This window comes from Patagioenas fasciata, chromosome 12 (genome assembly GCF_037038585.1).
Source record: "Patagioenas fasciata isolate bPatFas1 chromosome 12, bPatFas1.hap1, whole genome shotgun sequence".
NCBI classification, from domain to species: Eukaryota; Metazoa; Chordata; class Aves; order Columbiformes; family Columbidae; genus Patagioenas; species Patagioenas fasciata.
This window is the reverse complement of record NC_092531.1, coordinates 12,476,152-12,500,979: the sequence shown is the minus strand read 5'-3', so window position 1 is coordinate 12,500,979 and position 24,828 is coordinate 12,476,152. Positions and strand designations below refer to the sequence as shown.

The following is a 24,828-nucleotide window of genomic DNA, read 5'->3' as shown; positions in this document are numbered from 1 at the left end:
TTCACTTTGACAGCTGGATATATGTACCAGTGTCTAGCCTATGGCCATGATCTAATAATCATGGATATGGTAACAAGTCGTCTAAAAAGATGCAGTAATCAAGTGGTTTTCTGACAAAACCTGCTCTGACTGAAACAAGAAATAAGGCTGTGTTAGATGTGACTGCATTTGCTACTGTGCCTATATTCTGAATTCTTAATAAATACTCTCTGGGATGTTGTAGAGAGAACATGTGCTTTAACAGGGGTGGAAAAGCTAATGGTGCTACGGCAGTGTGTGTTTTCAAGTTATGAAACAAATTTAATCTAACCTAATGGTGGAGAAGAACTTAGTTTCAGAACGTTAATTTTTCCTTCCCCTGAAGTGCTTTTGAACTTGTTTGTTTCTTCTGTCATAAAAATAGTTGTATACCATTAAATAGAGCCTTTTGTGAAATACATGATTCTTCTGTCATAATTCTGGTATGCAAGGGGAAGTTTAAGAAGTACTGATGAGTAAATACATGTCAAAGGGGAAGACTTCAAGCACTACAGATATTTTGAAAACAAATGCTTTATTACATGCTAACAGTGTGCTTTGGTCTCAGCTACATTTGACTAGTAAAATCTACATTGTATGTAAATATCCCTTAAGAGAAAAACAATGCCTTGGCCTTTAAACAGTCATTGTAATGTGAAATTAAACTAGTGTATTCTGCCAAACTAGCATGCTATGGCTGTTGTTTTATCTTTGGTTCTAGCTTTTGGGAAAGAAAAAAAGCTATTTTACATTCTATAAACCTCAGTAAAATGAACCAGGTCAATATAAAAACAAGTGTTCCAAAACCTGTAACTTTGTTCCCTCTTACTTCTGATAGAATTTCTGGTATAACTGGCAGAAACAATGTTTTAGAATACACTGAAGGGGGAGAGAGTGCGAAGCAATGTAAGGAATTAAACGTTCTTCTAGGAAGATGAACTAATTGTTCTCTGCAGTTTATAGGTTACATTTCAGAGGCTTCTGAATATGATACTGTTGTGAGGTTCTTTTTTGAAGTCACGTCTCCTTTCTCAGCTTTTTGTAGTTCAAGTGATTTGAGGTACTTATTTTAAAGTTGCAGCAGCTTTTATTAGAAGTAGGGTGTTTGTGCTGAAGCCACTGTCTGGGGAGATGCAGAAAGCTGGGAAAATCAGGATGTAGAAGCGTCTTCCAGGTGAGCCCAGGAGATTGATCTGGTTGAAACTGTTAGTGTGGGAAGGTAATTTGCTTTTCCACGTGCCTGATGTGCAAGAAACTTCAGGGATTCTTGCCACTTTATTTGCTGTGCAAGGTATTGCGTTTGATCCTTCATTGTTTTGTTGTTGTAGATAGAAGTCTTCTCCAACTTGTGTTGAAGAGGTAATGTCACAGAATATGAAAGCAACTTTCATATTTCTTTTGGGCAGGACTGTGTTATCCAACAACTTAAGAGCATCAACGTTTGTAAAGAGTAGTGTTCAGCTTTGAAGCTGGGGAATAAAGAACTGTACTACAGTGCCCTTGGCGTTCTTCATGCACGTGGCCACGTCCATTCCCATGTGCTCACTGCTGTGCACGGCCAGGTTTCTGTTACTGGTAGTTGGGGATGTCTTTGTTCTGGCCTTGGTGTGGAATACTTCTCAGTTTCTGAATTAATTCGTTTTAATATTAACTTACTTCTCAATTCCAAGGAAAAAGAAAGATGACCTGTTAAAGAACAATTGGGTTTTTGTAATGGTTTGCTAGTGGTGCGGCTTATAATAATAAGTATTGATGTAATAATTTAAACTTTCTTAATATAATTGCCATTGGGTAGCAAGAAAACCAGCAAAGGTAACTTCTTTCACACAGGGTAGATTTGAATTTATCTGGATGTTCAGTTGATGCTTAATAATTTTTAAATTATATTTGATCACTTGTGTTGTCCTAGGCTTGGTTTCATCCATGTCATTAGTACAGCTAACTGCTGCTGGGAGCATGTGATTCCTCCAGGCATGTGTACAATATGAACCGAATGAATGCCAAGTCCTGAATGTTGTGTTTTGTGTTGTGTTTTTCACTTTCATTTAATCTTTCTAACATGTCTTGATAGAAAAAATGCCCAGGGACAATTTAGTAACTTTCTCTGTCATTGCTGTTCCTGATGTTATGATTTTTGATACAGTTGTGTCTTGCAGAAGTGATACTGTGTGTGCGTACAAGGAAAGAATGCATGATACGTGGAGTGTGGTGCCGACATACATGCTAAGAATAATGACTGTGCTCTGAAATACGTTTTGATTCAGTTTTTGTACATGTGTATTCTTCCAGAATGCCTCAAATGAAGATTGCCATAGTCACCTTTGAGCAGTGTAAAATCTTTTTCCTTTTAAAAATCACTTGTCTGAAAGTTGCTTCTCACATGTGTATTTCTGGAAATGTACAACTGCAGATGTGCTTGGGAGGCACAGCACTGTCTGCAGGGACCCCGAACCGGGGGCAGATGTAGTGTTTTGAGACTCTGCATTCTCATGGGGCTAGAAATAAACTTTTAAATATGTGAGATACTGTGTTGTGTTGTGTAACAGTGTTAGTAATGAACAAACTGAAGTGCAAAAGCACCAGCAGTATCTGGTGTCCCACTCTGTGAGCACTGAAATACCGCCGGCCTTTCCTCCCTGATCCTGCTCTGCTGCCGGCAGCAAAGGGGCCAAGGCTGTAACGTGCGTTCCTGAGTCTTCAGTTCTGGCGTAATCTCATTTCTCAGGGAAAGGAATCTCTCCTTTATCCAAAACATTTTTAGCCTTTGTGTTTAGATTGTTACATCTAAATACACGTGGAATTTCAGTAAGCATTTGCTAATTTAGTAATATTTTAAAATTTTTTTCACCTTTGTCACTTCTACAGTAATCTTGTGGGTTTTTATCTTGAGCTCTGTCAGATAGTCTAGTGTTAGTATTTCTGTTTCTACATAAATTTATTCCAGTTTATCACAGCTTCTTAGAATACCTTATCCTTCTTGATCATTTGAGAAACTTGCTTTTTTCTGGCTGATTTCTTTTACTTTGCTCATCTTCTGCTTTTTGGCCGTGCGGATGGCCTGAGACTGGCAGCTGCCTCTGTTTGTAGGGTACACCCTTCTAAATTTGCCTCTTACATACTTCTTCAAGTTGCAGCTCTGTTTTAATCTGTGCTGGATATAACATGTTTTGGCCTTTTTGTCTTTGGCCTTTCTGTTTGGGGATTTTGATGGTTTCTCTCAGCACTGTCCTCAGTGCTCCTTAGCATTAGAGTTAAGAGAAAGTAGTCCTAGAACGGCGTTTGTGCTCATTTGTTTCAAATAAAATTTAATAATATCACATGTCCGTAAGAATTATTTTCTGTAAAATGTGGCTGGAGCTGGGAATGGAAAACTTTAAATGTCATGGTAACGCAGTGTGCGCTGCAGTGAAAGAAGTGTCATGTAAGTGTAGATATTGCAAAATAGAGGCTTGCTGGAAGTGCCTACAGTTATGACTGTGATTGCCCTTTTGTCCTGCCAGTGCTGACTGAAGGTACTTACATGTAGTAAGTTGCTGCATATTATTAAAAAACAACAAAAAATCCCTTTTCCTTGTGCAGCTCCTGATTCAGCTGTATATATCTAGATGTCTGTAGTTAGATCTGTGCTCTCTAGGAGTAACAAGTTGATTTTGAAGTTTGCCCTTTGGTTTTATATTGTGGCCTGTGACAAGATGCTAGTTTTTAAGAAAAAATGCCATCTTTGAGAAAGAAAGGGTACTTGATGCTCTGCTTTTATCGTGAGAATTATGAGGAACGGACACCTGGCTGTAGGTTTATCATCTACTGGAAGGCCTGCGTGTCTTTTGAATTCAAATTTAAAAAATAATATAATTGAACAAACAGAAAAAACCTTTTAGCTACTTTAGTTCATAGAAGGGATTTTTTTTTTCGGACATGGCAGCAAGAATGGGTGACTAAATAAAATGGAACTTATCTATGCTTTGAGATGTCATTTAGAGAAATAAAGACGTTAATGGGTGTTGATTTAATTGATATTTTGATTGGACAAATAACCAGGTGTGAAGTCAAATGATGCTGGTTTTCATGTTTTATGCTTTTTATTTTTTAAATTTTTATTCTTCCCTAAGCCCAGGGTGGATTCATGCTGAGAGATTATGAAACATAGTATTTATTTTTTTGCTGAGGCAGAGTTGTACAATCAATGTGAATTTAGTTACTGAATTTATCTAGGAGTAATGAGATAAGTAATGTCCTAGTTTTGACCAAGATAATTTTCTTCCTGGTGGCTGGTGTAGTATTTGTGGAATGTCAGTAGAACAGTTTATATGCTGTTTCTCGTTGCTGCTGACAAATCTGTTTTGGAAAATTGGTGTCATTACCAGTCTAGATTATCTTCCGTGGGCTCCTTTTCTTTTCTGGAGGGATGCAGATGATGATATGAGAATAGCTGTGTATGTATGTGGTGGGTGTGTGGTTAAACATGCTCCAAATGGCAAAGGTGAGGAAACAAGCCCAAATTTTCCTGATCCCAGTTCACTGCAGTGCTTGGTGCTGTGTGCTGCTAGAGGGCACTTGGGATTGGAATGTGGGGGTGTTGAGGTTGGATTTTCCCCCTCTTTTTGCTGCTATGACTTAGTGAATTACTGGATACAATTCTTGGTATTTATTTAGTCTGCCTCTTTGCTTTTCCCATAGAAGATCGTAAGAGCCCTTTTTCATTGCATTCTAGAAAAGTGAATTGTTTTGTACTGATTTCTTTAAGGGATGCTTGACATGTGGCTTTTCTACCCATGTACTATTACACTGTGAAAATGCTGTCATCTTGAGAAGTCAGATTTGCAGGAAGGAATATTATTACTTACTAGGTAAACTCAGTATTATCTGCCTTATAACTACATCATGGGAACTAAAGCACTGCCACCCTAAAACTGGTCACTTGAACATGGCTTTTTTATCATCTGTGTAAAATTTTCAGTTACATCAAAAATACACCATTCTGTTGGTGTTTAGGTATTAAGCTTTGTCACAATATCTTCTTTATGAGCTTAGGTTGGTCTTCTGGTTCGTATGTAGTCACCAGGCTTTAAATTTCATTTATAGAAAATGCTTATGAGCACCTTTTAATGTACTGTAATCTTATTAAGGCAAGTTGCTGGTGTTTCACGTTAGGGTTGTTCTTTGTATCCCTTCGTGCTGAAGGGTGTAGCTGATCCTAAATATAGTCTTGAATATTCTTGATTTAAAAAAAGAAAGCTTTCAAAGTACTTCAAATGTATACTGGTATTACATTTGGCTGTGTACAAAAAGTAGTGCTCTGTGTTGTATTTACAGTTCTTCAGCATCTGCCTCTAAGTTCTGTTTACTTTTGAATTAATGTTTTGTTTCCATCTAAAGATGTTTTATACAGTAATGTCAGTGTCTGTTCTTCAAAGGTACAGACAAAGTAGTTTGGTAGTTTCCATTAGAATGCTTTTCACTTACATCCTTGAGACTTTTCTGTAAATCCTTCTTTAACAGTTCCTGACATGGCTGCCCAGAGGCGTTGAGCCAGCATGTGCAGTCTCAAGCGAGCAGACCGAGTTGGGATCCCAGGCTGCTCGCTCCAGGAGATATTTTGCTCAAATCCTTAGGGGAGTGTTGACCTTGTCTTTCTTAAAAAAGTGGCACCTGCTGGCAAACCAGGAGGGGCTTGGAGGGAATTGGGAAGAGAGTGCTTCGGTCTTGGAAGGCTGCGATATGAAACTCGGCCTTGTGAGTGCTAAAGAAGTACCTGGCTCAAGGAGTGGATGGATAGAAAACAAATAGAAAGTAAGATACTTGGGAGAGAAGCGCTGTTTTGATCCATACCTAATGCTTTTTATTTAGGTCTTGACACGCACGGTATGGTGTTCCTTGTGTCTTTAGGTTATGCTACAGAATGTTTGGACCACTCATTTGTGCAATAGGTGATGCTAATTAAAACACAACAATGTTGACTTGATTATTTTGAAGTAAATAATTACTTAAAGCAGCCTAATGCAGAGGGATTTCAGCAATTCACTAAGTTGTTAATTTTTAGTTTGGTAGAATGAAATCAGACCAAGGAAAAACTTTCTGTTTGCAAGGTCAGTATATAAAATGCTATTTGCAGCTTTTTCTCATTTTGTAGTTTTATGGTCTGTGTATCTAATGAAAAGTAATGTATTTGGTAGAGAGCAATGAGATTTCATGCTGTTATTTCCAGAAGATTGCTAATACAATACAAAACCGATGTTTGTCTCTTTTTTTTTTTGCTAGATTTACATAGACTTAATCACAGCGATTGTGCGGTTTTGAGCTGCGAGTTAAAATGCACATGTTTAAGCAGAGTTCCTTTCTCTTCATCCCTTTACTACCAAAAAAAAAAAAAAATCAGATACAAGAGAGCAGGTTGTATAGGAAGGACAGGAAATATAATTTGAATTATACAGAGGTCCAGATCAGCATTTTTAAAAAATAAGCTATTGAGTTATTGAGTGTTAAATTCTAGACTGCATTTAGTAGGGTAAATTGCTTATAATTCTGGAAGCACTGATCCTGATAGGAAGGGTGATAATTAGTTTCTAATATGGACAGAATTGCTGTTATTAGCTGTGCTCCACATGTTTGCTTCCCTGGTGGCATTCCTTGGGGTGCAGCAGATGGATGAACAAGGGGCAGAGGTAATGTGTGCCGTGATCGGCGGCTGCTTTCCCCTGGGAATACTTCTAGAATGCTGAGCTCTCTCTTTTATTTTCTTTTTTTTTTCTTCTTTCTCTTTTTCAGCAACTTTGAGAATTAATTTATGGTATTGCACCTTTGTCATCCATTATCCAGCCATTTAATATCAATATGTCAGTGTCTTAAAGGATGGGTTGTTGCATGTGTTCTGGTATCTTAAATCTTACAGAGTCAATATCATGCTTAAATACTTTTTTCTGTTCTGTGAGGTTGTGGCATTAATAGTCTGATGTTGCCTATTAATGTTATCTGATCTTTTGTAACATGATCAACTCCCTTTAAGTTGGAAAATGGATATTATTGTGGCACCTGGATGGCAGAATGGAGCCTGCTATTGAAAAGATTTGTCCTTTTTATTTAAATCTATCCAAGTGATGGCTGCTCTAGTAATTGGGGGGGTGGGGGGTTTGTTCTTTTATTTTTAAAGCCAAATCTATTCAAGGTAGTAAGGTAGGCCACCTTCTCTGTTTGCCATCTGAAAGAGCAGAGTCTTGCTCAGGTGGGAGGAGGAGGAGACTGACTCCTGCACCCACTGCAGCAGCAGCTCTTAGCAGGTGGCACAGCAGGAAGCTGGAGATGTGGGTTTAATGTTTAAAAGCAGAGAGTAAAAGCCAAACTGCTGCTGGTAGTGTTAGTGTTTCAGCAAATGGTTGTATATGTGCTAGTGCCATAGAAAAGTGCAAAGTGAAGAGAGCAGAGGCATCTAAAAAAAAAAGAAAGGCATGAAAGGAAACTGAAGGTAGCTGGTCCTGGATTAAATACGGTGGAATAACTAATTAAATAAAATGGAAATCTACATATTAAAAACCGCCCTGGTTCTGGACTTCATGACTTTTAAATCAAGTTAGGAATCTCAGTCAAATTTGCTTTCCAGCTGAACAGAAAGGGTAGTGATGGCTTAGTACACATGAATGAAACTGCAGTTCATATAATAGGTTAACTGGATAAGAGAGAATGAAAACAGATAGTGTGATGTCAGGCTATGGCATATGAAAGTGATCAAATTTTGTATGTTTAATTAAAATAAATGTAAAACTGTTCTAGGATCTAATGATTCTTCCTTAAGTCTTTATTGAAATTCTGGCCAGTGTTTTGTTCAGATTGCCTTTAAATATGCGTGTCAGTTACCTAAACTGAACTCAGGATGGATATCTACCTGGCTAAACTTGGGTTTCATTCTGGTTTCCATCTGTATAGTAGTTTGTGCTGTTGATCAAGGGGAAGAGATGAATGCCCAGCCCAGTGCTGCGGGCATCGTTAACCTGGGCAGGGGAACTCCAAACCCAAGACCCCGTCATGAACAACTGCACTGATGCTTTCCAGGAGACTGCTTCCAGACAAAGTGGCTGTCCTCATGCTCATTTCCTTTATTTAAGTTTTCCTTTCGGATGCAGACAGTAGAGAATATAAAATACATTGCTCGAGAAAATGTTCAGGCTTGTGGAACATCTGTAACGGAAGACGCTTACCTGTGGTAATGGAGTGTAGTGTTCAGCACAGAGAATTACTGAGTTTGCATCTGTGGTTGAACCTTAAGTAGTAGCTTTTTTTCTTTTTTTTTTTTAATTATTTCTGGAGTAAATTTCAAATTCCGCTATCTATGAGTCATCACAGACACAAATAGGTCAAACTTGAAGTAAAAACAAAGTTGTACTTTCCTTGTGGCTGGCTCTTTTTAAAAGTTGGGACGTTGCTGTCTGGTATCTAACATTGGAAGAATTCCTCTCTGCTCTTTCATGTCCCTTATTTTTATACCTCTTCAACAGGCTGCCATAGTATTTCATTTATACATATTATAATCAATCATTCAGTAGAACATTTGCAATATTACGCTTTATTGAGAAGAGCTAATTTTCCTAGTGCCTTTTCTAGAAAAGGATACACCATCAATTTTGAGCAGTTTCTGCAGTATATACCTTTTTATATCAATATATAGATGCTTAACTGCTGTAAAGAAGCTGCTTGATCAGGTTCACTCTTTTGGAGTGCTGAGACTTTCCTGTTGGTCCTTCGTTGGAATCAACAGTATTCTCAGAGAAATTAGTAACTTTACACTAAGATGAATCTCCACGGTTAACTCTGCAAGCTTCTCACCAGGGACATCAAATTTCCTGAAATTCTGTTGGGCTCATCTTTTTAATATATCTGTACTTTTTCTGTGCAATTGCAACAGAAAAAAACCCCATACTTTTGCAGTCTTAAAATGACTTCTGAATTTTGGGATCTTTTTGCTTTTTCTTTCTGGTTTTAACGTGGGTTCTTGAACTGGAATGACTAAAGAAAGTAGCGATTTATTTGGATGATAGTTTAGGGTGTTTTTCTGCGTGTTTTTAAATACACACATACATGATTATTTTATGGACCATGGAACCATTTTGACTTCTTTTATTTTCTTTCAATATATTTTTTTCTTGTTTGCTTTTGGTACTACATGTTACAGATGTGGGTATGCAGTGGCAATCTGTTGACAAGGAAATTGTACCTTCTGTCTGGGGTTTGCGGTGTTTCTAGCACAGTGACTTGCAAGTATTTTTTGGTCGAAGACTTACAAAAGACATCCTTTTAGAGGCAGGATTTCAAGTAAGTTTTTTAGTAAATACCAATCCATTTAAAGCTCTCAGAAATGGCAGAGTATTTCAGTGCTTCCCAGCATTAGGTGCTGCTGTCTCAGTATGTACATTGTGATGCTGTTTACCAGATGTACCAGTGCTTTTCCCAAACTGCAGCAGACAGTTTGGGGTAGCGTGGAGCCTGGCATGAAGCTGGGGATGCTGCTGTTATCAGTGCTACCAGTGGTGGTAGTCAGCACGAAAGTTTTGCTCTGAAGTAGTTACTGTTATTTGATAGCTTCGCTGTGAATCTGGACAGTGTGAGATAGTTAATATTCTGATCATGCCTTTAAGTAATTCCTTCACCCTCTGGCTGCTTAAATAGGTTGAAGAGTGCAGAGCTCCATGATGCAGAGAGTTCTACTGATGGGATGTCTCACAGGTCGTGTTATTCGAAGAACTTTTTGCTTGCTTTGTCTGCATAGTTGAGTAATGTGAGTGTTCTAGGTTAGTAGATGGATTCCTTGTTTTGAATGTGAAAAATTTCAAACAGCCACTATGACTTGGCAGGAGCAGGATCCTGAACAAATGTTTGGTTGGGTCAACCTGTTGACCATTGCTGCCAGCCTGTGTCATGTAAGTGACTGTCTAGAGAGAAATTGTTTGTGTAACTGACAGCTAGATCCAAACACAGTAACTGGATGTGGATTGAAGAGGATGGCAACTTGGAGAACTTAGGAGAAAAAGTGTTTCCCAGAGGGAAGGACTGGCAATCAGGAAATAAATAATCATCTGTAGCATGTCTTAAAGATGAAATACAATGGTAAACAAACATAAGAGAATGAGGTTAAAGTATTCAAAAACCACTGAGTTAGCACTCCAGGGTGAAACACAATTCTGTTTAAATCTAGTCTGTTTATATTGACCCATTTCAGAGCAAAAATATGGTTTCTGTGTCCTACTTGCTTAAGTAGATATGGCGACTTTCTCCTGCCTCATAGTGTTGATGCCTAACTGCCTGTTTTTTGAAAACTCTCTTGAATTCCAAACCGAAGTTTTGTACATGAATTAGGCATTAGTGTTATTTTTGGAGGCTCCTTAGATTCGTGTGCGTGAAAAAGACTGTGAGCTTTTCAGTTTCATAACTTAAAATCAAGTTGCTTCTCTCTTCTGCACCTGAAATTCCTGGATCAACATAGAAGTATTACCTGTAACCAAAAGAAACAAATCAGGGATATTATGTAGCAGGTGTTTTCCATATTAGTTTCCTGCTGAAATCAACAGGATCTCTTGATTAAACGTGGTATCTTGTCTGGTGTGTGTCTCATTCACTTTCAAAGAAGAGATGCAATGACTGGAATTCTCATGATCCTTTTCACCCTTTAGCATATTAATAATACATATGCTATTTATATCTAACCTATTTTCATTACCTAGTAAAAGAGATTTTAATTGTTGTACAGGATGTATTTTAAGTTTTCGAATTGATTTGAGCATGTATTTCGCAGTCTTCCAGAAAGACCTTTTACTATAGCATATACGCTTCATGAGATGAGTTGAGCAGAACTCTTGTGATCTGGGAAGCAATTTTACCATCTGATTTAATATGGAAAGCTTTGAATGTACATTTGAGAGTAGACTGTGCCATCTATGTATTTGTTTTCTTAAGCAATTCTCTATAGGAATTCTTGACATGAAATTAATTAAACAGTGAATCCCAGTGGTGGCTCTCTTCTGCCATAGGAAGCTGGTTTTATTCAAGTATTACTCCTGTGATGAACCAGTTCAGGAATTTTGTTTGTTTTTATCTGCCTCCACATTGTATTAATCAGAGCAGAATTATTCCTGTGCTATTTGTTAAAAGGACAGAGAAGAATAGATCATTGTTCAACACACAGAGTATAATGTTTCTCCTAAATAGAGAATTTGACTTATTTTGCTGCATTTTTACTGTTATGCTTTTAGAATACTGACCTCTACAGGTGGTTTGTTCTTCCCTTTTAGACTGTTGATGGCCTTGAATTACTTCTCTTGCATTTGCAAAATAAATAAAGCCTACACAGAGATTTTTCCTTTCCAATGAGGCTGACAACATGAAGGAACAAAGAGAGAGCTAGTAAAAACCCAGCCAGAGCAGCTGGGGCTTATTTCCACCTATCTCTCCTCAATAGCATATTGCCTCCCACTCCCCAACTTCTTGTGGTGCTATAGCCACTTTCACCATCACTAAGTTTAGACAGAACATTAAACATAAAAGTATTCCATAGTCTTAGTGTTCATGAAATGGATTTCTAGACTTGTTCCAAACGGGTTGTTGTTGAAATATTACTGTCTGTGGAAACATGTACCATAGGGTTTTAGTTAACCCATGAACTTCTGTAGGTTCTCTCTCCTTTTTTATTTTCGTATCCTTGGTGCTTCGCGTATAAAGTACCTTTGCCTGTGCTTTGGATTGCTTGATGTGATTTAGACTGAGTTTGGAGCTCTCAGCTGCTGTTAACCAGGTGCTGTGATTGAGCTAATCAGCCCTGCTATGAACTGGCCATGGTTTGGAAGCTTAGCAGCCTTAAGATTGCTGCAGTTACAGACTTCTAATCTTGGAGCTGTTTTAAAAATGGCTTTGAGTGGATTTTCTTGTGTAAAAGATGGCATGTACACAATAATGACATTGTGGTAATTGTAGTCGATGTTTTTCTTAGGCCAAATGTCAAGTCTGATAGACCTGTTTGAAATACAGATGTTCCCTTCTATAATTTTTCTATTTTCTGTTCAGCAGAAAACTTATGTTTTAACAAAAATCTTGTAAACCTTGTGTTAGAATGAGGGATGTGGGTGTGAAGGAGATTTAATTGACTCTCAATAGAAGAAGTGTGAAGTACAACACCAGATCAATACAGGCGCCACATCAGATTCTTCTATTACACGTCTGTAGCTAGCATTAGAGCTGGCATTACTCTGGATTTAACTGAGTGCAGTGAGTATAGAATTTGGCTTTGAATGTACTTCCTTCTTAATGGAAAATAAGATGAAGTGGCTTAGCTCCATCTGTATTTTTAGAATCTCTTGTAAACCACTGAATTCTGGTTTTACAATGAAAGAGTTAAGAACCTATACTCAATTGAAATCCTGTACAAATAGAGAGTATTAGATTTTAAAAACTTCTTAAAAATCTAATTAGTCCTTACATAACTTAAAGGCTTCACAGATCTTAAGAGGTTGCACCATGTGTGAAGTTTTTGTTCACTTTCAACTTTTTTTAATAAAAGCAGATATAGATTGTTTCTCCATGCTTTTTTGTCAGTTATTTTGTCTTCTTTTTAGTGTAATATTTCATAGGGTTTTTTTTGTTTGTGTGTGTGTTTTTTTTTCCTCTCTTGTTTCTCCCGTAGTAGATTCAGCATTAAGTTAATGATACACTCCGAGTCCTTTAGGAAAATGAAAACTAGGCTAAAGAGATCTTAGGGGCTGAAGCTTGTACAATGTTATGGTTTCTTGATAATTGGTTAATATATATCTTACTCAAAGCAAGTTAGGCCCCTGATCTTTAAAAATTCAGCAGTGAACTTGAAGATGTAAAAGGAAGTGGCTTCAGATTTATTTCTTGCTTTTTTGGAAGAAAAGCCAAGCGAGGAATAAAATCCTAATGGTAATCCATATTCTCAAATGTAGAGTTAATATTGTAATCAGTGATATACCCAGAATTTTTTTTAAAGTCTAAAATTGCACATACATATCTGAGTGATGTGCATGTTTACTCCCTTTGTGTGACCTTATAAATATAAACTTTACATACTAAGATATGTGTAGTGAAGTTGAACAGAGCTACTCAAGCTCTTTGTACTTGAACTTTTACGTTTCTTTCACATGCATCCTGCCAGGTGCCTTAATGTGTATGTGTTTAGTTCACTGGGCTTTCATATCACTTGTGAAAATTCAGTGAAGTACTTGTGTTAGTTTGGGTGCCAGGAGAACCCCATGTACATCTGTGGATTGGGCACAAAAGGACACAAAGTCATCAAATACAGCCCATCAGTTATGTGAGAATATCACATTTGTTTGGATTCAGGTGAAGAGTGTGTAGTTATGAATTCATTTCAATTTGCAGGTATTTCTTAATTTTCTTAAAAGTATGTTGGCCAAATTTTTCTAAAGGAATAGGCTCTGCATTTCTAGTCTGTGCGAGTGCGTGTTGTGGAGCTGTGGGTGATGTTGATTCTGAATTGCCCTAGTACACGTGTGAATCTTCACGATGTTCTCTTACATCTGGGAGGGAAGGCTGATGGTTTCTTCTGAACTCATGTCAGTAGATCTTTCACATAGAAATTGGGATGTGAAGAGACATTTGATACCTTATTACCCTTTTGCAAAGTGTCATCTGAAGAATACTGAAGTGACAGTGTGCTGAAGGGTAATAATGTTCTTTGTGACTGGAATATAAGAAATTCTTTCCCAGCTACTGAGTCATGGTTGTCTCTTTCAAAAAAGCAGAAACTTTTTTAGTTTTTGTTATTTTACATATTTAACAGAACGTGAAGGGTCTTTCTTCTATTGAAATTATTTGATAATCCTTATGAACTGTAGCATTTTCTTTTTATTGGCTGAGCAAAGCTGGGTACTTATACAAATTTCATTGTATTGGAGAATGAAAAAGTCAAGTACAAAGTGAAGCAAAGTCTGGAAGCTGTTGCTAGAGCTAAAAGCAGTAATATAAAGAGAACCCAATGCAGGGTTCAAGGCCAACAACATTTAAAGTCACCACCCAGGGAGGCGATGTGTTCAAATTGGTTTGTTTTGGCAATGCTTAAGATTCTGAAATACAAAAGAGAAAATGGGCTATAGTAATTTATAGAAGCAACAGATTTGGCACGTGGAACCCAAGACTTGTTTTGGCTAAAATTCAAAGTATACTCAAAATTTTTAAAATAAAGATTCTTACTTATTGTCTTTTTAATTACAGAAGAAACAGAGGGAAGGAAAATTCTTGGGTTTTGTTGCCGTTTACTTTGAAGCAATTTACTCTTCCTCTAAATTTTGGCAAAAATTCTAGCAAGTGAACAATAAAGTTTGTGTGTGAGGGTTCTGGCAGTGTTGAACTTCCTGGTAGCCTGTTTCTAGCCCTACACTGAGCACATTTGTCACTTTCAAGATTTTATGAAGTTTATTGGTGTTCGATGTAATTCAAACATGCATTTATTTAGTTATTTCTCCAGCGCACTAGCATAGTATCAATGTTCCAATAAGTTCAGTAGTCCTAAAGTAGGCTGCAGGATTTTATGCATTACTACACAAGGATGTCTTTTCTTTGTTCCCCCCAAGATTTGACTGTTTTTAAAATACAGCCGTTCTCAGAGCTGGCAAATACTTGAGAAGTGCTGGGCTGCCCTTCCCGCAGCCCTGACTTTGGCCTTGTCGATTCTTGTGCTCTGCCCTTCTTCTCTGCCAACAATGCTTCTGTGAGCTAACCTGGCCAGAAACCAACAAGGGGCTTGTTTATGGTTCCGTTTTCTACTAGTTTCTTCCTGAACTGCTTCACTGCAGGACCCTACAGAACACTGGTGCCAGTGTGAGGGAGGCAGAGGTAAAAGCGGGGCAGTGGGGACAGGGGAGCGTTAGGGGAGCGGGGTGGCCTCTTTTGGGTGGCAGCCAGCCCGGAGCTCTTAGTAAGACAGGCTTGCGTTTGCGTACATAAAACCTGACTCATAAGCTGTTGGCCGGCAGTAGTTCCTGCATCAAAATCCCTTGTGAGGAGCTGGTGAGTGCCGCTTGCCTGTTGCAAGGCTCTGCATGGGGACAGCCTGTGCTGCTGCAGCTCGTGTGGTGGTTCTCGGGCCTGCAGGGAGCTGTGTGGCCCGGCTCCCTTCCACTGCTTTTTCTTACTCACCTGTCATAGTAAACTTACAGTATTTGTCCTAATTCTAGTGTAAAATCATTAGCCTCTGTGTTCTTATTAAATATCCATAGAAATATGTTCTTAATTTTAAGGTGTAAGTTTTATAGGAATGAAGTTGTGAGGCTATTTGATGCCTTTGTAGAAGGAGAGACTTATAAAACGTCCTGGGAGGAGGAATTTAAAAAAATAATAAGTTATTGATTGCTACTTGCTTTTTGACAAAAGATTATTCAAATCAATGTTTGGAAGTGTTTAATACTGTATTATTATTGTAGGAAGGATAATTACTAGGCGAGGGTACTTTTTACCACAGAAAAACTGCCCACTGCATTTTGTTGGCTTTCGGCATTTTCTAGTTATAACTTCCGGAGCGGCATTACCAGCATACTTTGAGAAGCAGCAACAGCAAATTTTTTTGTTTACTTATTAAAAAGAATCAAAACAAACCCACCCAACCAAACAAAAAGAATAAAGCAAAGGCATGAGTACAGTTGAACAGCAACAGGTATGTCAGTTCCAGCTGTGATGGTAGAGAATGAAGGCAGTTTAAAATGGGGTTACTTGACTATAAATTCCATTTCTAACTTGTCCATCAAAGTTCTGCTCCTGAAGTGTGCATGGTTTCTAAGTGCATTTTATTAAGAGTGTTTTAGCTCATGTAACACTTGTTACAAGAAGAGCATTGAAGACTCACATTTCTATAAAAAGTGTGATATTTAGGATTTAAGCCAAGGAGAAATGTTACACAGTCTAACCAGCCTATGGAGTATTAAATGAAAAGCTAGCAGAACAAATAGAGGGAAGAGAAGTGAAGTCTTCAAATAGGAAAAAGAAGTTGTGTTTTTTGGTTAAGTAGTACAACTGGAAAAATCTTGACATCTTTGCTAGCAAATGTAGATATTTCTGGACTCATTTCCACCAGACCCAGATCCTACCAGATTTAGTAGTTATTTTCTGGAATAGAAAAGGTGGGGTTTTTTCTGTTGTTGGTGTGTGTGTGTGTGTTTGTTTGTGTGACACTAAGTTACATTCTTTTCAGACTAATTGGATGTTTCTGTTAAACCAGCAATGTTACGCTGTTATAATTATTTTTCAACATATGAAGGGGGAATCCTGACTTCTCTCGAGTTGTTACTTCTGTGTTATTGATGCTCTGTGTAACTTTGTTGTTGGAAGGTAACCTTTCCAGGTTTATCAATGGTAACATCATGGATATGCTAGTAGAAGAACGTTGAAATGCCGATGATCTCAAAGTGCAGCAGAAATTGGTAGGTCAGGTAATACCTTTTGCTTATGAAGGAAGAAACTAGTGAATACGGGTGTCAGGCAGCTTATTACTTCAGTGAGCTGTGATGAGACATCTTGGTTCAATGGTTCTTTAAATAAAGGGGAAGAGTGGAAACACCTAACGAACAAAACCAAACTTTTTTGGGGATTGAACTGGGCTCCGTCAGCTATCTCAGTTGCTGCAGTGCGGCTATGGATTAATACAAGGTCCATTAACATCAGGCAGCAATCTTCCTTCTACCTTGTTCATTGGTGTCGGAGATGACACTATCATAGCAGCTTTCCAGCATCATGGGCACACCGTTTACTGCCACTCACACGAAGGGAGCTGTCAATGCACAGCCTACCTGTCTGACTCAGCAGGCAGCCAACAGCCAGGGCAGCAAGGAGCTGGATATTTGGGCAGATATAATGATATCTGGGAAATTTAAAGACAGATATCTCTCCTTTGACAGGGAATGTCACGTTTTCTTACAAATAGAATCTCTGTCAGTCACAGAAGTGGTTGGAATAAATGTCTCAATGTTAAGGAAAAAAAGATTTCTTGGGGTTTTTTCTTTGTTTGGATTTGTTGGATTTTTTTAAAGGTGTCTGAGGGTCCTGCTGGCAGCACAGGCTGTGCCAGATCTCCATCGTTTGTTCAGACTGGATTCTGGCCATGACTTTTGGAAGTAATGGAATTATTGAGAACTGTTGGTTTTGGGCCTCTGCAAAAGGAGAACATCTGGCAAGAGCTTTACTACATTCCAGCCAGCTTATGGAGCACTAGTTAGGACAAAATGCATACTGGAAAAAGTAATCTGTGATAGTGCAGGCTAAGGCTAACTTGCGTCAGCTCAAATTCTCGAATGTGTAAATGCAGGTGGAGATGCTTTTGAAAGTTTTTGATAGTTTACTTTAAATCTTTTTTTCCTTCATGCCTAAAATAATAGAAGAAAACACATTTTGCTCTAGGAGTCTCTTTTACTGAGGGAAGAGGTGTTACCTTTCCTCTGGACAAACCAGCAGGGCACTTCATTGTGCTGCAGGGCAAATTGTGAAGCCCTAACCTTGCAAAAGCTTCTTTCTTGAATGAAAATGGAACAGCATGGAGGGTTTTTTTCTCATTTTTGGCAAAAGAGGACAGAGATAAGTGAACCAGGTTGTAATAATTACCTAAGAGAACATCTGCTATATTTATTCTATTGCTTTTTCACATGTAACTGAGAGCTAGCCTACCACATCTCTGGCTTAGATGAACAGATGTGCAGTGCTTGCATTCTTCCCTGGTTAAATACTGAGCAGATAAACTTTGGGTTTAGAGTTAAAAGATTATGTTTAATGTTGACATGTTCGTATAATAGGCACTTTTCCCCCAGCTGAATTGAAAGAGATGGAATTCTCTTACAAAGAACCAATGTTCACGCAACCTTGATGTGTAACTTTTGCTTTGTTCAGTAATGAGAGTTCAGTCCTGTGAGTCTGTTCGATGTGCTCTTTAGAACAAGTAATCAGAAGTCGTCTTCTTTTTAATGATATGCCTGTCTAGAGGTAAATTTGAAAACTTTTCAAACTTCTTTGTATTCCACATGCTTGTTTTATGAAAAATATAACATGTTTATTGTTTTAATGTGAGGTGCCGTGCTGCTGTTAGTAGATTTTAGGCTTCAGGACTGTGGGATAGCCAGAAATCTGATCTACAGATACTATGTACCTTAGCAAAGTAAAGGTTTTCTCCCATGTGCTTTTAGGAAACAGCTTGGTCTAGGTCTTCTGAAGATCAGACTAAGACTTCTGTGATCTTGACTGTGTATCTTTGTTTCCAGTCATGGAAGTATAAAGAGTGGAATTGTGCTGGCATTTCCTTGGCTATACTGTATACTTGCCATTTTACTTAAAGTTCAAAATCCTGGCTCACTAAGGTGCTGGGTTTTTGTCTGATAAGTTTATTTCTCTGGTTCACCTACGTGAACTCAGAAATTCAAAATAGATTATTTTTTCTCACAAATGTATTTTTTTCAGTTTTTTCTTTTCTTTGTTCTTAAACTGGCTGGTACATCAGAAATTTCTTTTTCCGTAAGAGGTGTCCTGGTTTTGTGTTAATGAATGCATTGGTGATCTTCTAAATATGAGCAAAGTACTTTTAATTTGCTGCAACTGGATAATTTTAATTGTACGCATATAAAGATGCATGACAATCACTAACACTGTGAACAAATACTGACCCCAGGTTGATCTTGGAGTTTGTTTTCAAGAGGGTCAAGGTTTGCTTGACACCTTGTGATACAGTAAATGACTGAAAGCACTTTTTCTTAACATTTTTAGACACATTGTTAGAACATCTGTCACACTCGGAGTGTGTTCTCTGCCCATGAGAGTTTGCATCTCAGTTACACGCTGCATAACTCGGGTTGTATCGTGTTGTGGTGCCTGAATCGGCAGTTTCCTGTACTCTTGTGATACAGTTGGTAACAGTAGCTGTTGACTGAGGCTGTATTTGAATATTTTTGGCTTGGTGTGTGCAGTCTTGTGACACTGGTCTTGATTTAGGTGTATATATAAATATATGTATATTTTAAAGTGTGCAGTTATATAAAGCTGTTGAGTCATAACTGAAGTAACCACAGGAAAATTTGCCAGTAGAATGGATTATTATGATAGTGAATATTGTAGGGCTGAGACTGACTTGTTATAGGTGTTCTGTCTGATACTTCATGGTTCAATGTAGAGAGGAGAATAAGATGCAATTTAATAGCAGTTTAACTCTGTGTGTGTTTGCATGTGAATAAAAGCTCTGGGTTGTATCCCTGCTAAAGGCTTGATCTCTAAGCTGGTTTGCTTTATTCACTTTTGGAACCAACGAGGTTTCAAAATATACTCTCTGTATGAACACATGTAAATATTATTTATATACAGGATATAATCTGAGAAGATGAGCATTTTAATTTTTCTTTTAGAATTTTAACCTTGTATTGGATGGAAGAATAACATTAAATCTCGTATTAAAAAAGGGAAATATTTTCTCAAGAGTGAAGAATAGCTTTATTCCATAGTGCTCTGAGCACCTTTGTGGGTTTGTAAGGAAATTCTTTTTTTAAAAAGCCAAAAAACCTAGGTTAAATGCTGATTCTTACATTTTTTTTGTCATTAGCTTATGCTTGAACTGTATGAATAAACCTACACAAATAACAAATGTATTGCATACAGCATATTACATATGGTATAAATACACTCTCCTCTTTGAACTGTACCTGATGTACTTTTTCTCACAAGGTGGGTGCAGCAATCTGCAGTTTTCTGGTTTAGTACAGTTTGGGTGGAAAATGCCAGTTCCACTTCTATTTCGAGTAGGTTGTATTGTATGTGAAGTGTCCAGGTCATGCCAGGTCACTCGGTGTGTGGATGTGATTTAGAGTCTAGGAAGCAGAGAATACGGGGAAGGAGAAGTGGGTAACTTCTGACGTGTAAGACTGCTGCTCTTACGGGAATTAATAACTTAATGTTGCTGTTCTCAGGGAATACATGGGCCTTATTACAAGAAATGAATAGGATTGTTTGTGAAATTAAGTTAAAAGTAGTAATTGCCTTTTCTTTTTTTAATAGCAAATTGTATTTACGTAATGAGTGGAGACAAATCTAAAACATATTTGATAGTTATACAGGAACTGTATTACCGGTACTGACTTTTGATGTTAATAGACACTGTTAAAACATATTTCAGCTTTTCATCAATTTTCCTGAGTGAGCATGATTTTTTCCATTTTCCTTTGACTTTATACAATGTAAGTATTCTGTTGTATTAAGAAAAGTCGAACTGTTCACTGTGAAATTGTATTCTGATCTGAGAAAATACTGTTCTTGCAAGTCATTTTCTGTATGGAAGTGTAGGTTTTAAACAACTTTCCATAAAGAGACAATTCTATTTGCTGATACATTTTGGGTTACAACTAATTTTTAACACCTGTCAATCCTGATTTTTGGTCTGCGTTTTGGCTGTTGCCCAGGCAAGTTTTATACTTGCTGTGTACATTCCTCCTGTTTGAATAATTTTGTTCTACTGAAGTTTTAATTGTGATTTGCTTATTCTGCGGATAGAAATTAATTTTGTATAGCATAACTTATTGCCTGTTCTTAACATAATTTCCACAGTAACTGGCATAACGAATGTTTGTTCTTTGCAATGTCAGCTAATCGTGCTCTGGGATTCTCCAGGATAAACAATGTTTCAAAAATGCAAATAGATTTATTTACTGCTATTAATAATCACTATTGATGTTTCAGGCAGATCTTACAAACTGGTGGTTGCAAAGAAAAATATTCAAATGGAAGCAAGTGTTTTATGGGTAATAATTGAGATAAGCAGTGCCTCTTCAGAGTGACTTCAGTGTCTGCAGGGCTTCATTGCTCCCTTAAAGGTCTGCTAGTAGAGGGTGGTGGTTAACAGCCTCAGCTCTTGTGGTTATAAACCTGACTGGGTAGGTGGGCAAAGATATTGAAATGAATAGTTAACCCCAGAATGGATTATGTGTTCGATGTGTGACTTGGTGGTTCAATACAGGGAGGACTGAGTGAGCAGCATCATGCAATTTAATAAAATTCTCGGGCAGTTTTCTGAAGGATTTGAGGAATCCGGAGTTTGTACCAGACACCTGTGACTCAAGACAGTGTTTCTGTGACATATCCATAGCACTTCCATTCATCTTCTGAAGCAAAAGGTACAAAAATGGATACTGCTCTGCTGCTTCCGCTGGTGCCTCTCAAAGCAGTTCTGATACTGGGGAGGATCTTTCCTTTTTGATCCAGAGAGATGGGGAAGATCAATATCCATATGCTGTAAGGCAGTCAGTACATTCTCCAAGAAACAGTAGGGACTGAGATTAGAAGTTTCTCATCTGGCGTGTGTGTGTGTGGTACTTCCCCTTGCCTTTCCTTTGGGGGCGGCTGGAGAGAAAGCCCTCTGTTTATATAGTTTGAAATAAAAGTGGTTTGTCTTTTACCTATATTAGAATGTTACATCTGAATTTATGCCGATGGCACTTAAGTGGTTAGACTGTTGGTAGGTTGCCTGGTTTCATTTCTCTTCTCAATTTGATTAATGCCCTTAGCTTTGTATATTTTAAGCCCACCACATGTATTGTCAGAGGTGCTTTTGGTTTTGAATGCTCCATGCCTCCACCCTGTAATAAATGTGTGGAACTATATCTTGTCTTTACTTGTTTATCTGACTTGCAAATTTCAGGTACTTTTTTTAGAATATAAATTATTTTACTCTGTTATTAAAAATATTAAGTCTACTATAAAATGAGAAATATTTTCTATTTGGAATCAACAAGAAGACGCTGAGAGCTAGTCTTAACCTATTGAAATTTAAAATTTTAATTGAAATAGTATTTCTCCATCAAATAATATTTCTCTTTGCATCCCCTTGCTAGAAAGTCTAGACCTAAAATATAATTTTGGATAATGATTTGTATCATACTTCACAGTAGACCTTTGCAATATAGGATCTAATAGTAATTTGATTTGTTTGGGTGTCTAAGATGCAAAATACAATCAACGCTGTTATGCTTTGTGGTCTAGGTTTTTTTTTTTGCAATTGATTTTAGTTGTTCAATCTTATCTGAAGGAATATCATTACTCTGAAACAAAATTGGATGAAGAAGTTATAAAAGATAGAAACTCATACCTTGAGTACCTAGTGTAACAATCTACAATGTGATTTTTTTTGGTCAAATCATTTATTTGATCAACATCATAGCAGATGGTGACCCTATAAAGTATATTATCTTGTTTACATGAACATTAGAGCTGTTGTCTCTTGAAATAAATTTTAAATATGGTTGGTCTGTGTCTTATACCAGCAAGAACAACAACTTTCATTTCAGCTTGATTGTAAGATCCAATTTTTTTTATTAGGTGAATGTTTGGACCTGTTTCTTTAGAATGAATACATATGTTGAAGCAATGAGGCAACAGGTTTCTTTAGCTTTTCTTCTAGAAGAGCTTGAAATGCTCACAGCGCCATCTTAAAAACGACATTAAGTCAAAGCCTTTTTAGAATCCAGTGCATACAGCCAGGAAGCGTCCTCGTGACTGCTTGGCCCGATCTTCCCGAGGTGGGTGAGCAGCGCTTGGCCCTTCCTGCGGCCTGGCTGGGGTCCCGGCTCTGGGCTGTGCCCCGTCTGTGCTGGCCGAGGGCAGGGGACATCCTGCCGTCCTCCCGTCCTCCAGTGCTCCCCGGGACAGTGCCGGCTGAGCCAAAACCAACCCCAGGCTGTGGCTGTGGCTGAGTCCGCTCCAACAAAGATCAAGCTCGCTGAATTAACCCCTGGTTACACTGTGGCCTGTCTGCTGGAGAAGGAGCCCATTTCGAATGAGAACTATGAAATCAACTCATGAGTCATTTTGATTACTTTCCATCCTCAATACTTACTGAAAAAGGAAGTGGGAGTAGAACCTCATCATGTGTCTGCCTGTGTCTGTGTTATTAGACCTTTATAACACGCAGTTGTTGAATTTCCCCCTTTTTTGCGTTGGTTAAGCAGACTGAGCTGCGGCAGCCGTTCCTGCGCAGCCAGTGTCAGTGCCCTGCTGGCACAGCTTTCCTGCGCCCTTTCACATCCGTGATGAATTAGTGGTTTCTGGAGCTGATTTAGCAGAACCTTAACATAAGTCCTTATGTCCCACTGACTCAAATTTTTAAGTGAGTAACATGTTTTACTGTTAGGGGTCATGCAAGTAAACAGTACACATATCCATTATCTACTGACATATTTCCTAAATGGGTTGCTATAATGTACTGTGTCTTAGGCTTTTCCATTTACTTCGTGTTGCACTAAGATATTTTTCTTTTCCTTCCCCCCGCCTCCTACTACGTCTCTTTTGAAACTAGAGCAACGGAAGGCTTGTTATGATAATCGGTGGATTACTAGCACTTTTGTTTCTGGCAGAAAAGAGTCAGTTGTGCCAAAAGATTACTTTTGCCTGTGTCAGTGCCAGCCATGACTTTTTACTCAGCTCCTGGACCAGTTACAATAAAACAGCAATGCTGTCAGCTGCAAAATGCAGCAAACTTCCACAAACTGCTGGCTCAATATAGTGGTGGCTTTGCATTTTCAAAGAGCTTTCTCCAACCTTGAGGATCCTTCCTGCAGTACACAAAAGGTGTCTATAGTTTTTATCTGGGTGATTGTACTGTGCTTGAAGTTTAACATGACTTCTGCAGGCTGTCTTCATCAAAACAGTATTTTCTAGCTTCATAAAATGCATTTCTTAAGGAAATAATTGCTAGAATACTATTATTCTGTAGGTAGTTATTTATAGTATTTCCTTGCATTTTATTTTGTAGTGTGGCCGGTATGAGAGATATGCAGGAAAATTTATAGTTGCAAGATAAAATTAAGGTTTGGGGAAGATTGCACTTGGCTCTTATTTGTAAATTGTGACATTTATAAAATACGATATTGAAAAGCTTCATAAATATACATCACTGTTGTGGTTTAACCCCAGCAGGCAGCTAAGCCCCACACAGCTGCTTGCTCGCTCTCCCGCCGTGGGATGAGGGAGAGAATCGGAAGGGTAAAAGTGGGAAAACTTGTGTGTTGAGGTAAAAACAGTTTAATAGGTAAAACAAAAGCTGTGTGCACAACCAAAGCAAAACAAGGGATTCGTTCATGACTTCCCATAGAGAGGCAAGTGTTCAGCCATCTCCAGGACAGCGGGTTCCATCACACCTAACAGTTACTTGGGAAGACAAATGCCATTGCTCTGAATGTCCTCCCCTTGCTGCTGCTTCTCCCAAAATTATATACTGAGTGTGATGTCGGGTGGTCTGGAATATCCCTTTGTTCAGCTGGCCTGGCTGTGCCCCCTCCCAGCTTCTTGTGCATCTCCAGCCTTCTCCCTGGAAAGTCCTTGACTTGGTGTAAACAGTGCTTGGCAACAACCAAAACATCAGTGTACTATCAACATCATTCCCACTCTAAATCCAAAACACAGCACTATATCAGCTATGAGGAAGAAAAATAATTCCCTCCCAGCCAAAATCAGGACAATCACATAAAGAATTTATGCTCTACTTAAAACTCCTTATGAGAGAAATTTGGGTGACATGGAACTAATTAGTTGTGTTTTGTAGGTCAAAGTGCATGGAAGTCCTGCAATTCCAGATGGAAGTCTTCCATCTGTTAAAAAAAATCTTGTGATACAGATAATCAGGAATGTAGTCACTAGAATAGTAACCTTATCCTATATGAATGAATTTGCTATAGGAGTTCAGGTACTTTTGCAATTAGTTGTTTTGGAGTGTGGTTTAAAGATGGTTTTACTAATTAACTTTGAATATAAAGTAGTTGGAGAAGGCATTGGCAAGAGTATTTCTAATTG

At 38.1% G+C, this 24,828-nt stretch overlaps 1 protein-coding gene across 4 annotated transcripts in view; it reads left to right on the top strand.

Annotated features, from left to right (window-relative positions):
* Positions 1-24,828, top strand: part of TCF12 (transcription factor 12) — a 159,842-nt gene that overhangs the window by 16,037 nt on the left and 118,977 nt on the right. The window lies entirely within an intron of this gene.